The sequence below is a fragment of the Macaca thibetana genome, chromosome 2 (genome assembly GCF_024542745.1).
Source record: "Macaca thibetana thibetana isolate TM-01 chromosome 2, ASM2454274v1, whole genome shotgun sequence".
In the NCBI taxonomy this organism is placed as follows: Eukaryota; Metazoa; Chordata; class Mammalia; order Primates; family Cercopithecidae; genus Macaca; species Macaca thibetana.
Window position 1 is genome coordinate 100,888,255 of NC_065579.1, and position 19,986 is coordinate 100,908,240.

The 19,986-nt window shown below is 47.4% G+C and overlaps 1 protein-coding gene across 1 annotated transcript in view; it reads left to right on the top strand.

Annotated features, from left to right (window-relative positions):
- The window catches only part of TMIE (transmembrane inner ear), a 538,092-nt gene that overhangs the window by 475,759 nt on the left and 42,347 nt on the right, over positions 1-19,986 (top strand). The gene's annotated exons all lie outside the window — the stretch shown is intronic.

Sequence of the window (19,986 nt, forward strand, 5' to 3'; positions counted from 1 at the left end):
ATTCCTGTGTACAAGGTCTCCCCGGAGCTTGGCCTCCCAGAGGGTCTGTGCTTTCCCCTCCTGAAGTAGGCCTGGGATTTCCATTTCCAGCCTCTGAAGCTGACAGGCTCTCTGTGTGACGGGCACCTGTTCCAGGGTCCTAGTGGTCTCAGCACACACAGGGCTCCACTTCAAAGATGATTTTGTAAGTGTTCAAGTCTTGAATGCCCTCCATGACTTCGGAGAGAAAGAAATAGGTTTGGATAATTCTGTCCTTATTCCTGGAGTTAGCCGTTCACTTGCACACTTCCTTACATTTTAGTAGGCCCTTTTATGCTCCTATTTTCACAATAATCATCATAATAAATAAGTAATACAAACATTCAAATAATGCAGAAAAAACGTAAGACAGAAAGTGAAGGTTTCTTTTATCGTTTTAAAATGACTATTTATTGTGTACTTATCATGTTCAATCTACTTTATATATATCATCCCATTTATTACTTGCAACAATTCTACATAAATGGGCATTATTATTCCTATTTTGGAGATAACAACAACGAAGCACACAGGATTTATATAATCTATCCAGAAAGTCTGCCAGACACCAAAATCCATTCTCTTAACCATTGCGCTGTCCTGCGTTTCACTCTCACTGAACTGACTCTTATGCTTTCTCACTTTGGCTCTGTCCCTTAGGGTCTTTTCTCTCCATCATTTGTTTTGGTACTCCCCATACGGTTGTTTTATAGTGGCAATATCATTCACATACCATCAAATTCACCCTTTTAAAGTATAAGATTTAGTAGCATTTGCTATATTCACAACATTGCACAATTATCCCCACTAATTCCAGAATAGTTTTAGCACCCCCCAAAGACCCATTAGCAATCACTCCCCATTCCCTCCATCCCCAACCCCTGTCAGTCACCAATCTACTTTCTTTCCCTATGGGTTTGCTTGTTCTGAGCATTTTTTTAAATGGAATCTTACAGTATGTGGCCTTTCGTATTTGGCTTCTTTCAAGCCATAATATTTCCAAAGTTTACCCATGTTCTAGCATGAATCAGTACTTATTTTTTAATGATTGAATAATAATTTATTGTATGAATATACCACATTTTGTTTTATCCATTCATCAGCTCACACAACATATGACATTTGTGTTGTTTTCACTTTTTGGCTGTGATGAATATGCTTCTATGAACATTCACGTACAAGTTTAATGACAGACACCAAACCACAGATCCTGGAAGCTCAGAGAACACCAAACAGGATAAATACCCAAAAAACCTATATGTATACATATCATATTCATTTGATATAAATATGATTCATGAAATCAAAGATATAGAAAAAAATAGTGAAAGAGGCCAGAGGGAAAAAATAACTTAACTATAAAGGAACAAAGATAAGAAAGAATTACATCAACTTATCAGAAACTTTGCAAGCAAGAAGAGAGTGGAGTAAAATATTTAAAGTGTTGAGAGAGAGAAAAATCCACTAATCTAAAGTTCTATACCTTGCAAAACTATCATTCAAAAGGCAAAGAGAAATAAAGACTTTCTCAGACAAACAAAAATAGGGGGAATTTGCTGCCAACAGAATTTCTTAACCTTGTAAGAAATATTAAAAGAAGTTATTGCACACCAGAGAAAAATGAATAAAATTTAGAAAAATTAATGTAAAAAATAGAAGTTATTCAGAGGAAAGGAAAATGAGATAGGTCAGAAACTCAGATCTCCATAATGGAAGAGCATTGAGAAAGAAATGAGTGGAGATAAAGTAAATACTTTTATTTTTCTTATTCTTTTTTTTTTTTTTTTGAGACAGAGTTTTGATCTTGTTGCCCAGGCTGGAGTGCAATGGCACAATCTCAGCTCACTGCAACCTCTGCCTCCCGGGTTCAAGCAATTCTCCTGCCTCAGTCTCCTGAGTAGCTGGGATTACAGGCATACGACACCACACCCGACTAATTTTGTATTTTCAGTGGAGATGGGGTTTCACCATGTTGGTCAGGCTGGTCTCGAACTCCCAACCTCAGGTGATCCTCCCACCTCGGCCTCCCAAAGTGCTGGGATTACAGGTGTAAGCCACCGCACCTAGCTATTTTTCTTATTCTTTTTTTTTTTTTTTTTTTTTTTTGAGACGGAGCCTCACTCGGTCGCCCAGGCTGGAGTGCAGTGGCCGGATCTCAGCTCACTGCAAGCTCCGCCTCCCGGGTTTACGCCATTCTCCTGCCTCAGCCTCCCGAATAGCTGGGACTACAGGCGCCCGCCACCTCGCCCAGCTAGTTTTTTGTATTTTTTAGTAGAGACGGGGTTTCACTGTGTTAGCCAGGATGGTCTCGATCTCCTGACCTCGTGATCCGCCCATCTTGGCCTCCCAAAGTGCTGGGATTACAGGCTTGAGCCACCGCGCCCGGCCTGCTATTTTTCTTATTCTTAATTGATATAACAGGTAACCATTTGTTCAAAATAATAATAGCAATGCTGTGTTTGATTATGTATGTGAAATGAATGACAGCACTGACGCAAGGGATGAGACTGAGGAATTAGGATTATCTTGTTATTATAAGGTACTCACACTACCTTGAAGCAGTATAAAATTATTTCAAAGTGGAATTGGATTAGTTGTAAATGCATACTGCAAACTCCAGGGCAATCTTTTAAAAGTAAAAAAATAAGTATAAATGATATGTTAAAAAAGGAAAGAAACCGGGCTTATATAAAATCCTCAATTAAAACCACAAAAGGCAGAAAAAGAGTGAAAGACAAAATAGAAATAAAAAAATAGAAACCAGTAACAAATATGGTATATATTATTATTAATAATCACATTTTTTTTAAGAGACAAGGTCTTGCTCTGTCACCCAGACTGGAATGTAGCGGTGAGATCACAGCGCACTGTAGTCTCGACCTCCTGGGCTCAATTAGTCATCCCGCCTCAGCTTCCCAAGTAGTTGGGACTATAGTCATGAGTCATAACACCCAGCTAATTATTTTTTAAAATTTTTTGTAGAGACAGGGTCTTACTATGTTGTCCGGGCTGGCCTTAAATCCTAGCCTCAAATGATCCTTCCACCTTGGCCCCCCAAAGTGCTTGGATTACAAGCCTGAGCCACAGCACCTGGCCATAAATAATCACTTTAAATGTCAACAATCTAAATACACCAATTAAAAGACAGAGATTGTCAGAGTGGATAAAAAAATAATGCCCAACTATACGTTGTCTTTAAGAAATCCACTATAAATACAAAAACATGTATAGCTTTAAAATAAAAGAATGGAGAAAGATGTTCTATGCATCATCAAGTTCCAAGAGAACTTGAGTAAGTATATTAAGTTCAGACAGAGCAGACTTCAAAGCAAGAAAAATCATCAGAGATAAAGAGGATATGACATACTAACAAAGGGGTCAATTGTCCAAGTAGACATAACCATCCTTAATGTGTACACACCTAACAATAGAGCAGCAAAATACTTGAAGCAAAAACTGACAGAACTGCAAGAGAAATAGATGAATTCCATTAATATAGTTGAACTCAACGCCTCTCTATCAGAAATGGACAGATCCAAATCATGAAGAGATTTATCATTTGTCTGATGTATCTGGGGTGGGGAAAAGAAAGAGAAAAAATGGACAAATCCAGCAGGCAGAAAATCTGTAAGGACATAGTTGAATTAAACAGCACCATCAATCAATGGGATATAATTGACATCTATCAACTACTTTATCCAACAACAGTAAATACACAAGATCCATGGCATAGTCACCAAGATAGACCACATTCTAGTCCATAAAAAAAAAAAAATGTTAGCACATTTAAAATAATAGAAATAGCAATCAGTAACAGAAAGATAGCTGGAAAATACCAAAGCACTTGGAGATTAAACAATACACTTCTAAATAACACAGGGGTCAAAGAAGAAATCTCAGGAGAAATTTTAAAATCTTCTGAACTAAATTAAAATGAACATACAACTTACCAAAATGTGCAGGATGCACTGAAAGCTGTGCCTACAGGGAAATTTCTAGTATTCAATCCATATATTAGAAAATAAGAAGGATCTAAAATTATCTAAGCTTTCACCTTAGAAAACTATAAAAAAGAGCAAATTAAATCCAAAACAGAAGAAAATAAATAATATAAATTTTAACAGAAATCAATGAAATTGAAAACAATTCAAATTGAAATAAATGAACTGAAAACAAGGAAATCAAAAGAGAAAATCAACAAAATCAAAAGCTGCTTCTTTGAAAAGATCAATAAAATCAGTAGGCATCTGGCCAGCTAACTAAGGAAAAAAGAGAGAAGACACAAATCAGAAATAAAAGAGATGACATCACCACAGATCTTATGGACATTAGAAGAATGAGAAACAAATACTATGCCCACAAATTTGATAACATAGATGACATGGACCAATTTCTTAAAAGACACAACTACTGAAACTCACATATGTAAAAATAGACAATCAAAATAGGCCTATAGCTATTAAAGAATTTGAATAAAAAATTGATAACCTTCAAAAACAGAAAGCAGCAGGCCCAAATGGGTTTACTGGTTAACTGTACACCAAACATTGAGGAAAAAATAATACTAATTCTCTACAATCTCTTCCAGAAGATATAAGCAGAGGAAATAGATTGTAACCCAATCTATGAAGCCAGCATTTATCCTAATACCAAAACTAGACAAATAAATTACAAGAAAAGAAAATTACAGAACAATGTCTTTTGTGACCGACCATAGATGCAAAAATCTTCAACAAAATATCAGCAAATAAAATCCAACAATGTATGAAATGAATCATACACTACCACAAAGTGGGCTTTATCACAGGTATGCAAGACTGGCTCAAAATACAAAAATCAGTTGATGTAATACATCACATCCACAGACTAATGAAGAAAAATCACACGATTATATCCATCGATGCAGGAAAAACACTTTACAAAACCCAACACTCATTCACGATAAAAACTCTCAGCCAACTAGGAATAGAGGAGTGCTTCCTTAACTTGACAGAGAATAAGAATTCAACTTGATAAAGATCTACAAGTAAACCTACAGCTAACATCATACTTAATGGTGAGAAACTAGAAGCTCTCCTGCTAAGATCAGGAACAAGGCAAGGATATCCCTGATATCCCCTTTCACCTCCTTTTCAACATCATACTGGCAGTCCTAGCTAATGCAATAAGACAAGAAAAGGAAATAAAAGCTATATAGATGGGGAAGGAAGAAATAAAACCATCTTTGTTTGCAGAGGGCATGATTGTCTGTCTTTGTAGGAAGTCTGAAAGATTTGACAAGTCTATGGCCTTACCACCCTGAATGCACCCAGTCTTGTCTGAAAGAGTTCACACACACACACACAATCCTCCTGGAACAACTAAGCAATTATAGCAAGGTTGCAAGATATAAGATTAATATACATAAGCCAATCACTTTACTGTATACCAGCAATGAACAGTGGAATTTGAAATTAAAAACACATTACTATCAGCAATCAAAAAAATGAAATATTTAGATCTAACAAAATATGCACAAGATCCAGGAAAACTACAAAAGCCTAATGAAAGAAATCAAAGAAGTAAATAAATGGAGAGATACTTAGTCTATGTTTATGGATAGGAAGACTCAATATTATCAAGATGTCAGTTCATCCCAGTTTGAACTATAGAGTCAGCATAATCCCAATCAAAATCCTAACAAGTTATTTTGTGGATATTGACAAACCAGTTCTAAAGTTTACATATCTAAAGGCACTAGATCCAGAGTGGCCAACATAATATTGAAGGAGAACAAAGTCAGAGGATGGATACTACCCAACTTTAAGACTTACTATAGGTCGGCACAGTGGCTTATGCCTGTAATCTCAGCACTTTGGGAAGCCGAGGCTGGTGGATCACCTGAAGTCAGGAGTTCAAGACGAGCCTGGCCAACATAGTGAAACCTCATCTCTGCTAAAAATACATGCCTGGGACTACAGGCGTGGTAGCGTGTGCCTGTAGTCCCAGCTACTTGGGAGGCTGAGGCACAAGAACTGCTTGAATCCAGAAGGAGGAGGTTGCAGTGAGCTGAGATCATGCCACTGCACTCCAGCCTAGGTGACAGAGTGAGACTCCATCTAAAAAAAAAAAAAAAAGACATATTATAAAGCTACAGTAATTAAGACAGTGTGGTATTGGTGAGAGGAGAGACAAATAGATATATGAGACAGAATCAAGAGCTTAGAAATAGACCCACATAGATATAGCCAACTGATTTTTTACAGAGGAGCAAAGGCAATACAATAGAAAAAGATAGTCTCTTCAACAAATGGTGCTGAAACACCTGGACATTCACATGCCTAGACACATTCCACAAAAAATAACACAAAATGGATCATAGACCTAAATGTAAAACTATGAAACTCCTAGAAGGCAACATAAGAGAAAATCTAGATGACCTTGGGTATGGCAATGACTTTTTAGATACAATCCATGAAATAAATAATTGATAAACTGGACTTCATTAAAATTAAAAACTTCAGCCTGGTGCAGTGGCTCATGCTTAAAATCCCAACACTTTGGGAGACTGAGGTGGGAGAATCGCTTGAGCCCAGGAGTCTGAGGGCAGCCTGGGCAACATGGCAAAACCCTGTCTCTACAAAAAATACAAAAATTAGCTGGGTGTGGTGGTGTGCGCCTGTAGTCCCAGCTACTCTGGAGGCTGAGGTGGGAGGATCACCTGAAGTTGTGGCTTCAGTGAGCTGTGATTGTGCCATTGCACTCCAGGCTGGATGAAACCCTGCATCAAAAAATAAATAAATAAATAAACAATAAAAAGATTTAAAAACTTCTAGCCGGACGCAGTGGCTCACGCCTGTAATCCCAGCACTTTGGGAGGCCGAGGTGGGCAGATCACGAGGTCAGGAGATTGAGACCATCTTGGTTAACACGGTGAGACCCCATCTCTACTAAAAATAAAAAAAATTAGCCGGGCGTGGTGGTGGGCACCTGTAGTCCCAGCTACTTGGGAGGCTGAGGCAGGAGAATGGCGTGAACCTGGGAGGCAGAACTTGCAGTGAGCCGAGATCGTGCCACTGCACTCCAGCCTGGGCAACAGAGTAAGACTCCATCTAAAAAAAAAAAAAAAGGACAGTTCTCAAAAGAAGATATACAGTCAACAAACATGTGAAAAAATGCTCAACATCACTAATCATCAGGGAAGTGCAAATTAAAACTACAATAAGATACCACCTTACTCCTGCAAGAATGGTCATAATTAAAAAGTCACAAAACAGTAGATATTGGTGGTGTGGAAGCAGTGAAAAGAGAATACTTTTACATTGCTGGTGGGGATGTAAATTAGTACAACCATACTGTATAAAACAGTGTGGAGATTCCTTAAAGAACTAAAAGTAGATCTACCATTCAATCCAGCAATCCCACTACTGGGTATCTACCCAAAGGAAAAGAAGTCGTTATATGAAAAAGACACTTGCACACTCATGTTTATAGCAGCACAATTCACAATTGCAAAGACATGGAAACAATCTAAGTGCCCATTGACCAACAAGTGGATCAAGAAAATATGGTATATATACATCACGGAATATCACTCAGCCATAAAAAGGAACAAAATAATGTCTTTTGCAGCAACTCGGATGGAACTGGAGGCACTGTTCTAAGTGAAGTAACTTAGGAATGGAAAACCAAATACCGCATGTTCTCACTCATAAGCGGAAGCTAAATTATGAGGACGCAAAGGCATAAGAACGGTATAATGGACTTTGGAAACTTGGGAGGGAGACGATTGGGAGCAGAGTGAGGGACAAAAGACTGTATGCTGGGTACGGTATACACTGCTTGATGGATGCACTAAATCTCAGAAATCACCACTAAAGAACTTATCCATGTAATCAAAGCCCACCTGTACCCCAAAAACTATTGAAATAAATATAAAAATGAATCCATTGAAGAGGCAAGCTGGATAGCTCCCATTTACCCTTTTAGATCTGCTCTATACCCTTTTACATCTCTCTCTGTAACCAGATTCTGGGGGCCTCTGGCTCCCAGTTGGGTGCAGCATATGGAGTGGTTGTTTTATTCTGGGCCGCCCAGTGCCAACACCAACGCATACAGCAGCCTCTGCAGGGGGCCGTCTTTCAACCCTTCTCTCATCTGTTTCTCATTAAAATCCTTCTCTGTTGCCCCATCAGGGCTAGTAATACTAAGTGTCTCACCATTATTGCTAGCCGCAGGGTGATTCCTCTCCTTGTTTCTCTAAACACAGCCCACACTTTTGGAAAGAGGCCCAATGGTTCCAACTGTCAAGAGGACCATCTGTCTCCTGCTGCAAACTTGACCAATGCAGAACAACATTAAAATCAGAAGAACAATATTAAAATCAGTTGGCATAGGTGAAAGCATTGAGGAGTGAATGGGCATGGAGAATTAGGGTAAATTCTGGAACAGGGGTCCCCAACCCCCTTCACGGTAGCAGTCCATGTTCATAGTACTGGTCCACGGCCTGTTAGGAGCCGGGCCACAGAGCAGGAGGTGAGTGGTGGGCGAGTAAGCAAAGCTTCACCTGTGTTTACAGCCACTCCCCATCACCAGCATTACCACCTGAGCACCTCCTCCTGTCTGATCAGCAGCATTCGATTCTCACAGGAGTGCAAACCCCATTGTGAACTGCGCATGCAAGGGATCTAGGTTGCAGGTTCCTTATGAGAACTTAATGCTTGATGATCTGTCACTGTCTCCCATCACCCCTGGATAGGACCATCTCTAGTTGGAGGAAAACAAGCTCAGGGCTCCCACTGACTCTATATTCTGGTGAGTTGTATAATCATTTATTTACATATTACAATGTAATAGTAATAGAAATAAAGTGCACAATAAATGTAATGCACTTGAATCATCCCGAAATCACCACCCCCCACCCCACGCCACCCCACCCTTAGTCTGTGGAAAAATTGTCTTCCACAAAACTGGTCTCTGGTGCCAAAAAGGTTGCGGGCCACTGTCTTAGAAGATTCATATGGCAGAATGATAGATTACAAGATTTGATAAATGCCAGGATTGTGACTGGAAAGGAGGGTAGAAGTCAGTTCCAGAAGGTGCGTTTCCTGTTGTGCAGTGGACTCAGAACTGGGATGCTAGAAAGTTGCTCTGTGATTCATGGAGGGAATCCACACTAACCACAGGAAATCACCCATGACATCATTTGTAAGACAGAAGGAAGGAGAAACTGAACTAAGGGATGGTAGCAGAACTGGACAGGAGGTAGTACAGAGAAGAATTATTTGCATGGTTGAACCAATGGAGTTAAGAGCTAAGTGTTGGCCTCCTTTTTTTTTTTTTGGTGGAGACAGGGCTCACTATGTTGCCCCAGCTGGAGTGCAGTAATGCAAACAAGGCTCACTGCAGCCTCAACCTCTTGGGCTCCAGTAATCCTCCCACCTCAGCCTCCTGAGTAGCTGGGACTACAGGCACATGCCACCATGCCCAGCTAATTTTTAAAATGTTTATACAGATGAGGTCTCACTATGTTGCCGAGGCTCACAGAGCTCAAACTCCTGAGCTCAAGTGATCCTCCCTCCTTGGCCTCCCTAACTGTTGGGAGCCACTGCACCTGGCCTACTGGGCATTTTTTAATGCCCAGCCTTAGCAAGGCATCTGCCTCACAGCAGACACTCAATGACTAGCACCTGGTGAATTTAGTCCAGTCTCGCCTTGATCTCTGCCCAGCAGGTTATCAGTATTTGACTATACTAAGCATTTCATTTAAAGAATGCTTTGAGCCTGAGCATGGTGACTCACGCCTGTGACCCCAGAACTTTGGGAGGCCGAGGTGGGCGGATCACCTGAGGTCAGGGGTTCGAGACCAGGTTGGCCAACATGGTGAAATCCTGTCTTTACTAAAAATACAAAAATTAGCTGGACGTAATGGTGCATGCCTGTAATCCCCGCTACGCGGGAGTCTGAGGCAGGAGAATCACTTGAACCTGGGAGGCAGAGATTGCAATAAGCTGAGATTGCGCCACTGCACTCCAGCCTGGGTGACTGAGTGAGACTCTATGTCAAAAAAAAAAAGGAAAAAAAATGCTCTGCATGCCCACCTGTAGCCAAAAATAAATACTCATTGCTGAGTTACTTTTATTGTGGAAAAGCTACGCATCTGCTTGACATTGCTCTTTCACCAAGGGGCATTCTGTTGTTTCAGCTCTGCAATTTAAAATTTCTAGTGAAATTAAATTCTGTCACTTGTTGTGGCTATGTACCATCTTAAACTATCATTAATCACAAAGACAGATAATACCAAGGAATGATTTCAATGCCGCACCTGCAAGTAACGGAGACCTGCAAGCTGGAATCAGCCTCTGCCGAGGTGCAGACTCCAAAAGACAGCAGGACCTGTGTAGAAACCAAACACATGCCTTTGTTTCCTCTGTGTTTATAGAATTGTCTTCCGTTTATGGTCATTGATGCTGGATTTCCACGTACACGGGTATATGAAGTTTCCCATTTTAATAAATTCCCATTTTTAAGTAGAAGTATAGAAAAACTCTAAAAGTTAAAAGATGAATACTAGGTTTGGCAAGGTTCTGTTTACCTAGTACTGCACTAAAAAGCCATCCCAAAACAATGGCTTGAAACAATAGCCGGGGTTTATTTTGCTCAGGAATCTGGGGCTGACTGGGCTGCTAGGCAGCTGTTGCCTGAGGGCATCTCTAAGGTTCCAGTCCAGGGAGGCTGCGGTCACACACAAGCGTCCTCACTCATGCACCCAGTGTCTGAGCTGGTAAGACTCTAGGCACTGGATGCTGGATAGGCTGGGTCTACTGGGTCTCTGTCTCTGAGGTGTCCCCACATGGCAGCTCAGGGCTGCCAGACTCCTAGCACGATGGTTAAAGGATCCCAGAACAAGCATCCCAGGAGAACTGGCAGGACCTGTGTGGCTTTCTATAAGCAGCCTCAGAAGGTGCTCGGCTCCCTCTTGCTGCAATTATTAAGGGCCATGGTTTAAGGTGGAGTTTGTGGCCTTTGCATGTTGTTGGGGAGCGTGTGGAAGAATTGGTGGATATGTTTGAAAGCCACCACCAGAGCAGAAAAAAAAAACTACTGAGAGGCTGAACGTTCTGGGATACAGGGAAATGCCCCTGCAGGCTTTGAAAGTCTTTCTCACTTGGGGTTTGCCTGAACTCCCCGCAACTCATCTCCCAGCTCTCTGCATTCTGGAAAGCCAGGCCCTTCTACTTCTGGACCTTTATCTCTGCCTTCCCCTCTGCCAGGCAAGCCATTCCTCCCTCTTGCAAATCCACTCTTCAAGATCCAGTTTCATGGTGCTGTCTGCCAAGACAGAGCCCCCACCTCTGTCCTTTCCTCCTGTGACCACACAGAGTAGGCATGTTTTCCAGGCTCTTTCTCCAGCAGGACCAGGCACACAGGAAACCAGTGACCACTTACTTCACCAAGGTCACCTTTCCTCGGAGGCACTGGCAAGACTCACTGTGTAAGCACAGGTTGATTTCAGCTCACCTGCTGTCACCCATGCTTGTCCCTGGGGATGCCTTGGCCAAACCTGGACGAAATGCAGGAACTAGTGATGAATAGTCCTGTGCTAGTGCCTGAGACAGGCCGGGGGCCTCTGCAGCCACTTGTCCACACTGCTCAGAGGATGTACAGATGCGTGGATGCACCTGCTTGCTCGTATGTCCGCTTTGTTTCTCATAGTGAGCCTGGTTTGGCTGCATGACAGCAGGGCATAAAAGATCCCTTCTGGTTTGAAACGGTGGTTCCCTGAGGTCAAAGTATCTCCCATGTGCCTGCTGGCCCCTTTCTCTCTCCTCCAGTGCTCTCTGCCGCCCCTTAGAAGGGTCCACCACATTTCCCACGAGGATCACAGCAATCGTGTGGGAGAGAAGAGCTTGCCTCTGAAAGTAGGCCTTGGAGATGGCCCCTTATTGATGGTCCTCACCCGTTCCTCATGGTCCTGTGCTAATGAAGCCACACAGACCCAGAGCCCTCACTGCACCAGGCACCGCTGTCCTAGCTCCAGGTTGCCACCCTCTGGGCTCCAGCAGCTGGGGTGCAGAGAGCACCTGGCTCCTCAGGACACAGAGGAAGCACCTCAGTGCTCCCCTGGGCAGCTCGGCCATGCAGGTCCTTTCAAGCCATCAGAGCAGGGAAAGATGTCACTTTCCCCAGAGGAGACAGTGGGCAGGACTCATCTGTCCCAGCCGCCAGCAACCTCCACCCAAAGGCACCCCAGGGCACTCTGGTTAGCTCTGTCTTCACACTCCCTGGCATGGGCTGCAGCACTGCTCTGAGCCCCAGGAGCTGAGGAAGACAGCCACATCCCATGGGGCACAGGGTCACGCGGCCCTGCAGCTCGGTCCCCCGTTGCCCAAGCTGTGACTTCCCACTCCTGTTCCCTGCCTTCCAGGAAAAGCCACATGTTCTACTCACCCTCACCTGCACCTCCCTTCACCCCTGGGTCTTGGAATTGCTGGCGGGTCAGGGCTGAGGGGTTTCCCACTGAGCAGACCTCGGGTGTGGACTTGATGCTTCAAATCCTCCTTGCTCACTTCTCGGCTTGGTGCTGGGGCAAACAACCCGAAAACCGATCTGAGTCTCCAGGAGTGCTGCCCTCCCCGACTCCACCCCCAGCACCAAGGGGTCCAGCGGGTCTCATTTCCACTGGAAATTTCACTCCAGGTGGTTTAGAGTCCTTGTCATTCTCTTCCCTGTCCTAGCTCATGGATGCGTGTTACTGTTTCCATTTGGAGCAGGGTTCTTAAGGGGGCAGGGTCATGGCTCCCCAGCCTCAGGGGTGTCATCAATAATGATCTGGGCCAGGTGTGGTAGCTCACGCCTGTAATCCCAGCACTTTGGGAGGCTGAGGTGGGTGGATCACTTGAGGTCAGGAGTTCAAGACCAGCCTGGCCAACATGATGAAACACTGTCTTTACTGAAAATACAAAAATTAGCCAGGTGTGGTGGTGCATACCTGTAATCCCAGCTACTCGGGAGGCTGAGACAGGAGAATCGCTCGAACCTGGAAGGCAGAGGTTGCAGTGAGTGGAGATCACGCCATTACACTTTAGCCTGGGTGACAGAGTGAGACTCCGTGGCAAAAGAAAAAAATAGTGTTCTGAATTATTCACACCCTGTCCTGGAGTCGAACTGAACCCTTCCCTCTAGCTCCCCAACTAGCGCCACACTGAGGAGCATCAGCTGCCTTGAATTCCCGGCTGTGCCATTCACTAAACTAGATTAGATGGGGAAGGGGAGGGCATAGAAGGTGCTGCGGAGCTGCAGCCTCATTGTTGTCATTCACTCATTTAATGGACCTTGTGCAGAGCACAGTTCAAGGTCCTGGGGATGAAGTAGTGACCAAAATAGAGGAGGCCTCTCCCTGCCCTCCCCAGGCACCCAGTCCGGCAAGGAGCGGGGAATTTAGCCAGGAGAGGGTGTCAGTGAGGACAAAACATGCACAATGACAGGATGCAGGGAGAGGGCAGAGGCGGCAAACCACGGGTCAGGGAAGCCTCTTGTGGGAAGCACTGTTTAGCCTGGAACCTGAAGGACAAGAATGAGCCTGCTTCGGGGAGAGTGAGGGACAGGCAGGGGACACCAGTGCAGGGCCATGAGGAGGGAGAGGCTCAGGGGTCTCCGGGAACATCAAGACAGGTGACAAGAGTGACGAGAGCACAGAGAGGAAAGGGGGTAGGAGTCACGAAGGGCTGGCAGAGGGATTCCAGAGTGACCCCAGGGACTGGGCCTGTGAGTCAAGAGAAAGAGGCTGGATTGATTCTAGGCACTGGGAAGCCACGGAGGGGTGTGAGCAGGGCTGATTTCATGAGGCTGCCTCTGGCTGCTGGCACCTGGCTGGGATGGGGGCGGGAGAGGCAGCAGGAAGACTGGAGAGGAGGCTCAGGCAGGAGGTGTCCAGCTGGGAGGGGACCAGAGCCTGGAGAAGGGCGTGCATGGGCACAGAGAGAAGCAGATGTGCCCAAGACCCATGTTGCCTTCGGGCTAACAGAGGTGCTGATGGAACAGAGGTGGGGACGAGGAGGGAGGAATCCCACATGAGAGTGCTCAGCACTAAGGGGTGCACTCTCGATCAGGGCCTGACCAGGGATGAAGGGAAGCTCTGAAGGTGGGTGAGGGAGGGGTGTCAGATCTCCGTTAGGAAGCGGAGTGGAGAATGGGCTGTGACTCCGCACAGCTCCCTGGAAATCTTGCACATATCCATGCAGGCCACATAAGCAAGGCTCAACTGCAGTCCAACCTGTGTCTCGGCTGAATGCCCTACAATTCCTCCTGGAGCCAGGGAAGCTAAGACTTGGGAGAAGCCTCTGAGAGGTCTTTCTCAGCTGCAGGCTACAATATTGCTTGGCTGTAATATGGAGGCAGCTCCTAAACGGCTGAGTGACCCTCTGCTCACACTGTCATCCGACCCCTCCAGGTCAGAGTCAGGCTGTGGGATGAGGGACAAGGGAGCTGACCTCTTGCCCATCTTGCTTCTGCTGTTCTTGTAAACAATAAACTGTCTAAATCCACGTGGGCTCATTGTCTTGTCCCTGGCTGGATGCATGGAAGTGCACCAAGTCCACCAGCAGCTGCAGTCACATAACCACCCATGCTGTCGATGGAAATTGCTTCACAGTTTGATAAATTGGTCCCAAACCTGGGGCCTTTCTGGAGAGAAGACAGAAAAGGCCCACATGGCTGACCAAATGAAGAGATGTGGAAGACCCCAGGATCGCCCAGGCATGCTGTCGCCCAGGGAGGGGGAGAGGAAGGGAACAGGGTGCCCCTCTGTCTTACCTGCTGAGGAATGTTTGCAGGCTGAGTAGCAAGAGGCAGGATTGAAACCAGCCACCCAAATGCTGCCCCTCCTGATGTCCAGCGAGTTCCTGGGCTCAGGGAGTTTTAAAAACAAAAACAAAAACAAAACCAGACAGAATGAAATAAGGAGGAGGCTGGGTCAGGGGGGCTGGAAGGAGAGAGCAGCTCTGCACATCAGCCGATGCTGTGACTCCTGACTGCAAGGTCTGCTCCCAGCGGGGAAGAGCCACAGTTAGGACAGTGGCCGGTGGGACAAGCACACACCTGGGAGCCCACCAGGCTTCGCCTGCCCAGCCACTTGATGGCGGCAAAGCAGCATAGAACAGAAGAGGGCAGGGGCCACAGCACTAAAGAGCTAGAGAGGAAGAGGTGCGTAAGGAAAGCATGCAGCAGCTGTGCGGAGTGCCCTCCCCAGCCAGTTAGTCCTGAAGAGCCTTGAAAATTACGAGTGTGCGTGGCGGACAATTACTCAGCCTGGAGCCAGTTGCAGCAGGATGCTGGTAGTCAGCAAAGGTGACCCCTGGTGTTCTGAGTACAGCAGTCACTTGACGGCCCAGCACACTCCCTTGAGCGGCAATTACTGGCTTGCAGCTGGGTGTAGGTAGACACTGAGGGTAGAGCTCCCCACGCATGGTTCCTCCCAGGCAGCCCCTTACACCGTGGGTCTGGAGGAAAGACACCAACACAGTGGACACTGCCCAGCAAACATCTGTCATCCAATGACAGGGGGACAGCCACGAAAGGCGGAAGCCAGGTGTCAATGGAATCTCCCACCTGCCTGAAAAAGTGGCCAGTCACCCGCCAGGCGCAGCTACCCCAGGCCTGGGGTCTGCACCAGCACCTCAGGCTCCTTGAGGACTTCACCATAGCGCAGTCCCTGAGGAGGGCTGAGCCTGATTCGCAGACTGATCAGCCAAGCTACAGGACCCACAGAAAAACTGAGAAAAGCTGCATATGAAGAGAGAAGTCTGCCAGGGGCACTGGTGCAGGCTGTGGTGCCCTGGAAACTGCCCCCTCCAAAGTTCACAGCCAGTGGGCTGACTGTGTGGTCTGACACTTGACAATGGAACAAGTGGATGTCAAGTCCCAACCCTAGTTGGGACAAACATTAGGCTACAGATCGCACAGGGCCTAGGGCCTCTGAAAACCGGTGGAAAAGGATCCTTTGGCAGTGAACGTCAGTGAAACCAACAAGCTGACCGATTCTGCATAGCCCAGATAAGGATCAGAGCCACCTGGATACACCATCACACGAGGCCTGGCCATCTGTCTATGGCTCAGGACTGGGGCCCACGTCAAAGCCTAGTGAGGCCAGCACACGAGGCTAAGCAAGCCTGCAAGTGTACCAGCTCCACAGTCAAGGTGACTGCCACGGTGAACTGTGCACTCCAGTACACTGACCTGGCCAGTTCTGGAAAACAGACTCCACGGACCCCCTCCCCTCCTGCCAGCAGTACCCACTGGGTGCTGATGACAGTAGATGCCTTTCTTGGGTATGACACAGCAATTCCCATTTGCATGGAATGTGGGCCGTGCTGCTTGACAACTCCTAAACATACTGCTGCATATCTGAACTCCTGGAGCACATCCAGTCGGACAATGGTACCGCCCTCATAGCCAAGAGAACCAGCCATAGGCAGCTATCTGGGGGCTGCTGTGTGGAACGTTTCATGTCCTCTACCACCCACAGACAGCAGGTGCCTTAAAAGATGAACTAAAAAAAAAAAAAAAAAAAAAAAAAACCTGAACGGATAAGTGGAGTCTAATTGTGGCAATTCTCCGGGAAGGTACCACTCATTTAAATAAAATATTTAGTTATGAGGCAGGGAGGGGGAATGAGAAAAGACCCACACTAGCTGTGAGAGACCCTGCCGTGTAATTCACCCTCCTCACTCTTCTCTGCCCACCTCCATCCCTGCATGGAGGAACCCGGGCTACTGACCAAGGCGGGGGTTGGTGTGGGAGATGCCAATCCGGTCACTCTTAGCTCCTGGCTCTGTGTGCGAGCACTGGGCAGTTGTGGATATTGATGATAATGATCATGATCATTATCTCAGGAGGGATCACTCCTAAGATGGTGCTGCTGGCGCAGTCCGCACGTCTAGGATGATACATGGCAATCACCTCCAGAAGAACCCAGCTGGACAGTGTGGGTTAGGAATAGTGAGGATTTCGAAAAGGGGAGTAGCTCCACTGCAGGAGAAGGAACACCTTAGGCTCCTGGAGGCCAAGAGAGGCCAGACCATTAGTGTCTTTTGGCTCTTGCCTGCAGGACACCTGGCCCACCTGTCGTCTCAGAATGCTGTGGTCACCTTGTCCCAGACCATTACCGTTGCCTTCAGTCTAACTCCTGGATACCCATTCTCTCAAGAGAGCCTCAGCTGAGGACTGTTGACTTTGGAGGCAAGACAGCCCCTGCCAAAGCAATGAAACATGATTAGTTTTCCAGACACTGATGAGGCCTCCCTTAGCCTCATCTCATTATTGCTGGTATCCTACTGCCAAAACAAATAATCGAACAAACAAACCAAACATTCTATTGTGTGCTTTTCACAGATCAGAGCTACTGCTCTGAATTTAATGGGCCGCTGGACCTATCACCCTCCACCTGACTCTGACGACTGGACCGCACCCCCTCACTTTCACCTCTTTCCAAATACTTTTGGATGTGAGGGGCCAGGCCTCAGCCAGGGGGCATATGTGAAGATCACTTTGGGAGAGACTTGCCTGTCTTGAAGCAGTTTCTTCCAGGGCAGGGAACAGGGACAGGTGGCCAAATACCTGGGCTCCAGCTCTGCACCTGGGAGTGCCGGAGTCGTGCAGTCACCCGGCTGGCACCTGGGCTCTGACGTGAGGCCGTGCGGGTCCAGTCCCCTATAGCTACTCAGCCCCTGTTTACCGGGGACAGAGTGTGTGCTTCTGCTTGCCCCTGAGGGCCTAGGTTTCCTGGGTTGTGATTCCTGAGGCTTTGGTCACCAGAGAGTTGAGATAAAGTCCGTAAAGTGCTTAGCCCGCACGTGGGCCCTCTTCAACGCATCCAGAGCCCAAGCTGCATCTCTTACCTGCCCTTCGAAGCAGAGGGGACTCCTGATGGCAGAACAGGGGTGTCTGGACAGCTCCTTCATTTACAGACAACAAACAGGACCCAGTTACGAAAAGGACTTGGCCAAGGTCCCAGAGAGACCAAGACCTGACAGCCAGGACCCCATCCCAGGTTCTCGCCCGCAGCAAGAGTAAATGCCAGAGTACGTGTCTGTACAACCCTTGACAAAGCCAACCAGAAAAGCCCTGACCCGATCTGAGCTTGACCTTGACGCTCACTCTCACTCCAGTCCGTAAATCTAACTTGACACTGACCTGACTTCAACCCTAATCCCTAATTCTATCCCTCACACTGACTTTAACCCAGACCCTCACCTTATCCTTTCCCAGGTGCCCATAAGAGGGCAGCCCCTGTCCCTTGCTGGGCCTCAGTGGTCAGCCATCCCTCTGAGAGAGTGGCAGCTGAGGTCCTGGGGCCCTCCTTAGGGCCCTACTAGTGAGCACCTGCTTCACTCACACAGTGACACTAAGTGCCTCTCCAGCAGCCCCTGGTCACCCCTCTGGCCTCAGCATCCCTCCAGCCTTCTCTGGTGCTACAGCAGGCAAGAGGCATTCACAGTGAGCACCCTGATCACGCACTGGCTCCAGCATCCTTGGGGGTGGTGTGAATGAACAGAGGTTTGGTCAGCACTTGGGTCCCTCGGATGCCTGCCAGCTCCCACTGTGGGGTAGCTGTTCCAGACCATACTCCAGACAGGGAACAGAGCTGCTACGCAGGAGGCCCCTGGGGAGGCTCGCTGACAAAGAAGTCGGCAGTCCCTTCAGAGGACTTCATGGGGCCATGCCGTGCTCTGGTCCCTTTCAGGACACCCTCTCCATCAACCACCACATCTGGGTCACTGGCTGTGGCCTGGCCACTCCGTGGCCTTCCTTCAGCTGGAGCTCCACACCAAGCAGCAGAGCAGTGCCTGGAAGTGTCCTGCCACACTGGCATCATAGCTGCCTGGTGTGGGCACACGGCCCCAGGAGGGCCAGGCCTGAGCCTCTGGTGCCCTGTGTGACTATGGAGTGAGGCACAGAGGGTGTCCATCTTTTCTTCCCCTTCTCCTGAGGCATCGGCATCAACTTGCTGTCTTGCTGTCTACTCCTGGCCTGAGTTTGCCTGGGGCTCCATTTCCCTGGGGCCCATCCATCCTGGACACACCAGAGGGGTTGTTTGCACAGATGCTTCTCCAGCCAGTTTGAGATGCTGACCTGCTCTGGGAGTCAGGCCCTTCAGAGTCCAACCCCTGCCGTGTCAACCTGTGTTCTGTCTTCGTCCCCAGTTGCTGTGGAGCACGGGCCCCTGGCAAGGCGGCCTGCACTGTGCCCGGGGAATGGATGGGAAGCAGACACCACTGAGGACTGTTGACTTTGGAGGCAAGACAGCCCCTGCCAAAGCAATGAAACATGGGCCTGTGTCTGGAAAGGGGCTGTGAAGAGAGGGGGCTTCTTTCTAGGGGAACGGGGGCTTCATATGAGCTAGGCCTGCAAGGATGGATCCGCCTGGGACCTAGTGGGACTGGAGAAGGGCATTTCTGCAGGAAGAAAGATGAGTGAGAGGGGCAAGAGCAGGAGGGCAGGGCAGGACGGGGCAGCAGATGGGGTTGACGGGTGAATGGAGTAGTGGGCCTGGGAGAAGCAGGGCTAGAGGTTGCATGATTGACTGCATGAGGGCCCCGGATGCAGGTGGGGGTGGGGCGGGTGTCCAGGGCCAGTGCTGCTATCTAGGATAAGTGTGTGGTTCGGCTGTGCAACCTGGACGCATCTGCTCACTGAAAGGCCCTTGGCCCCTTGGGTATCTGTCATTCTCAGCCCCACATCCTGGCCCCCGAGGGCAGGGCCAGTGTGTTTGAGTTCCACTGTAGCCTGGGACTCAGCCCTTACAGGGGAGGAAACTGCCTGAGTCCGTGAATGGGCCGTGTCTCCCCGGGCGTCTCCCCACCCTGTCCCTGGTGATTGTGAAGTGTCGTGTCTCCCTGGGCCTCGCTCCACCCTGTCCCAGGTGACTGTGAAGTGCCATTTGGGACTGATTAGGAAGAATCTTACACTTCCTCAAGATCATGACTGAAG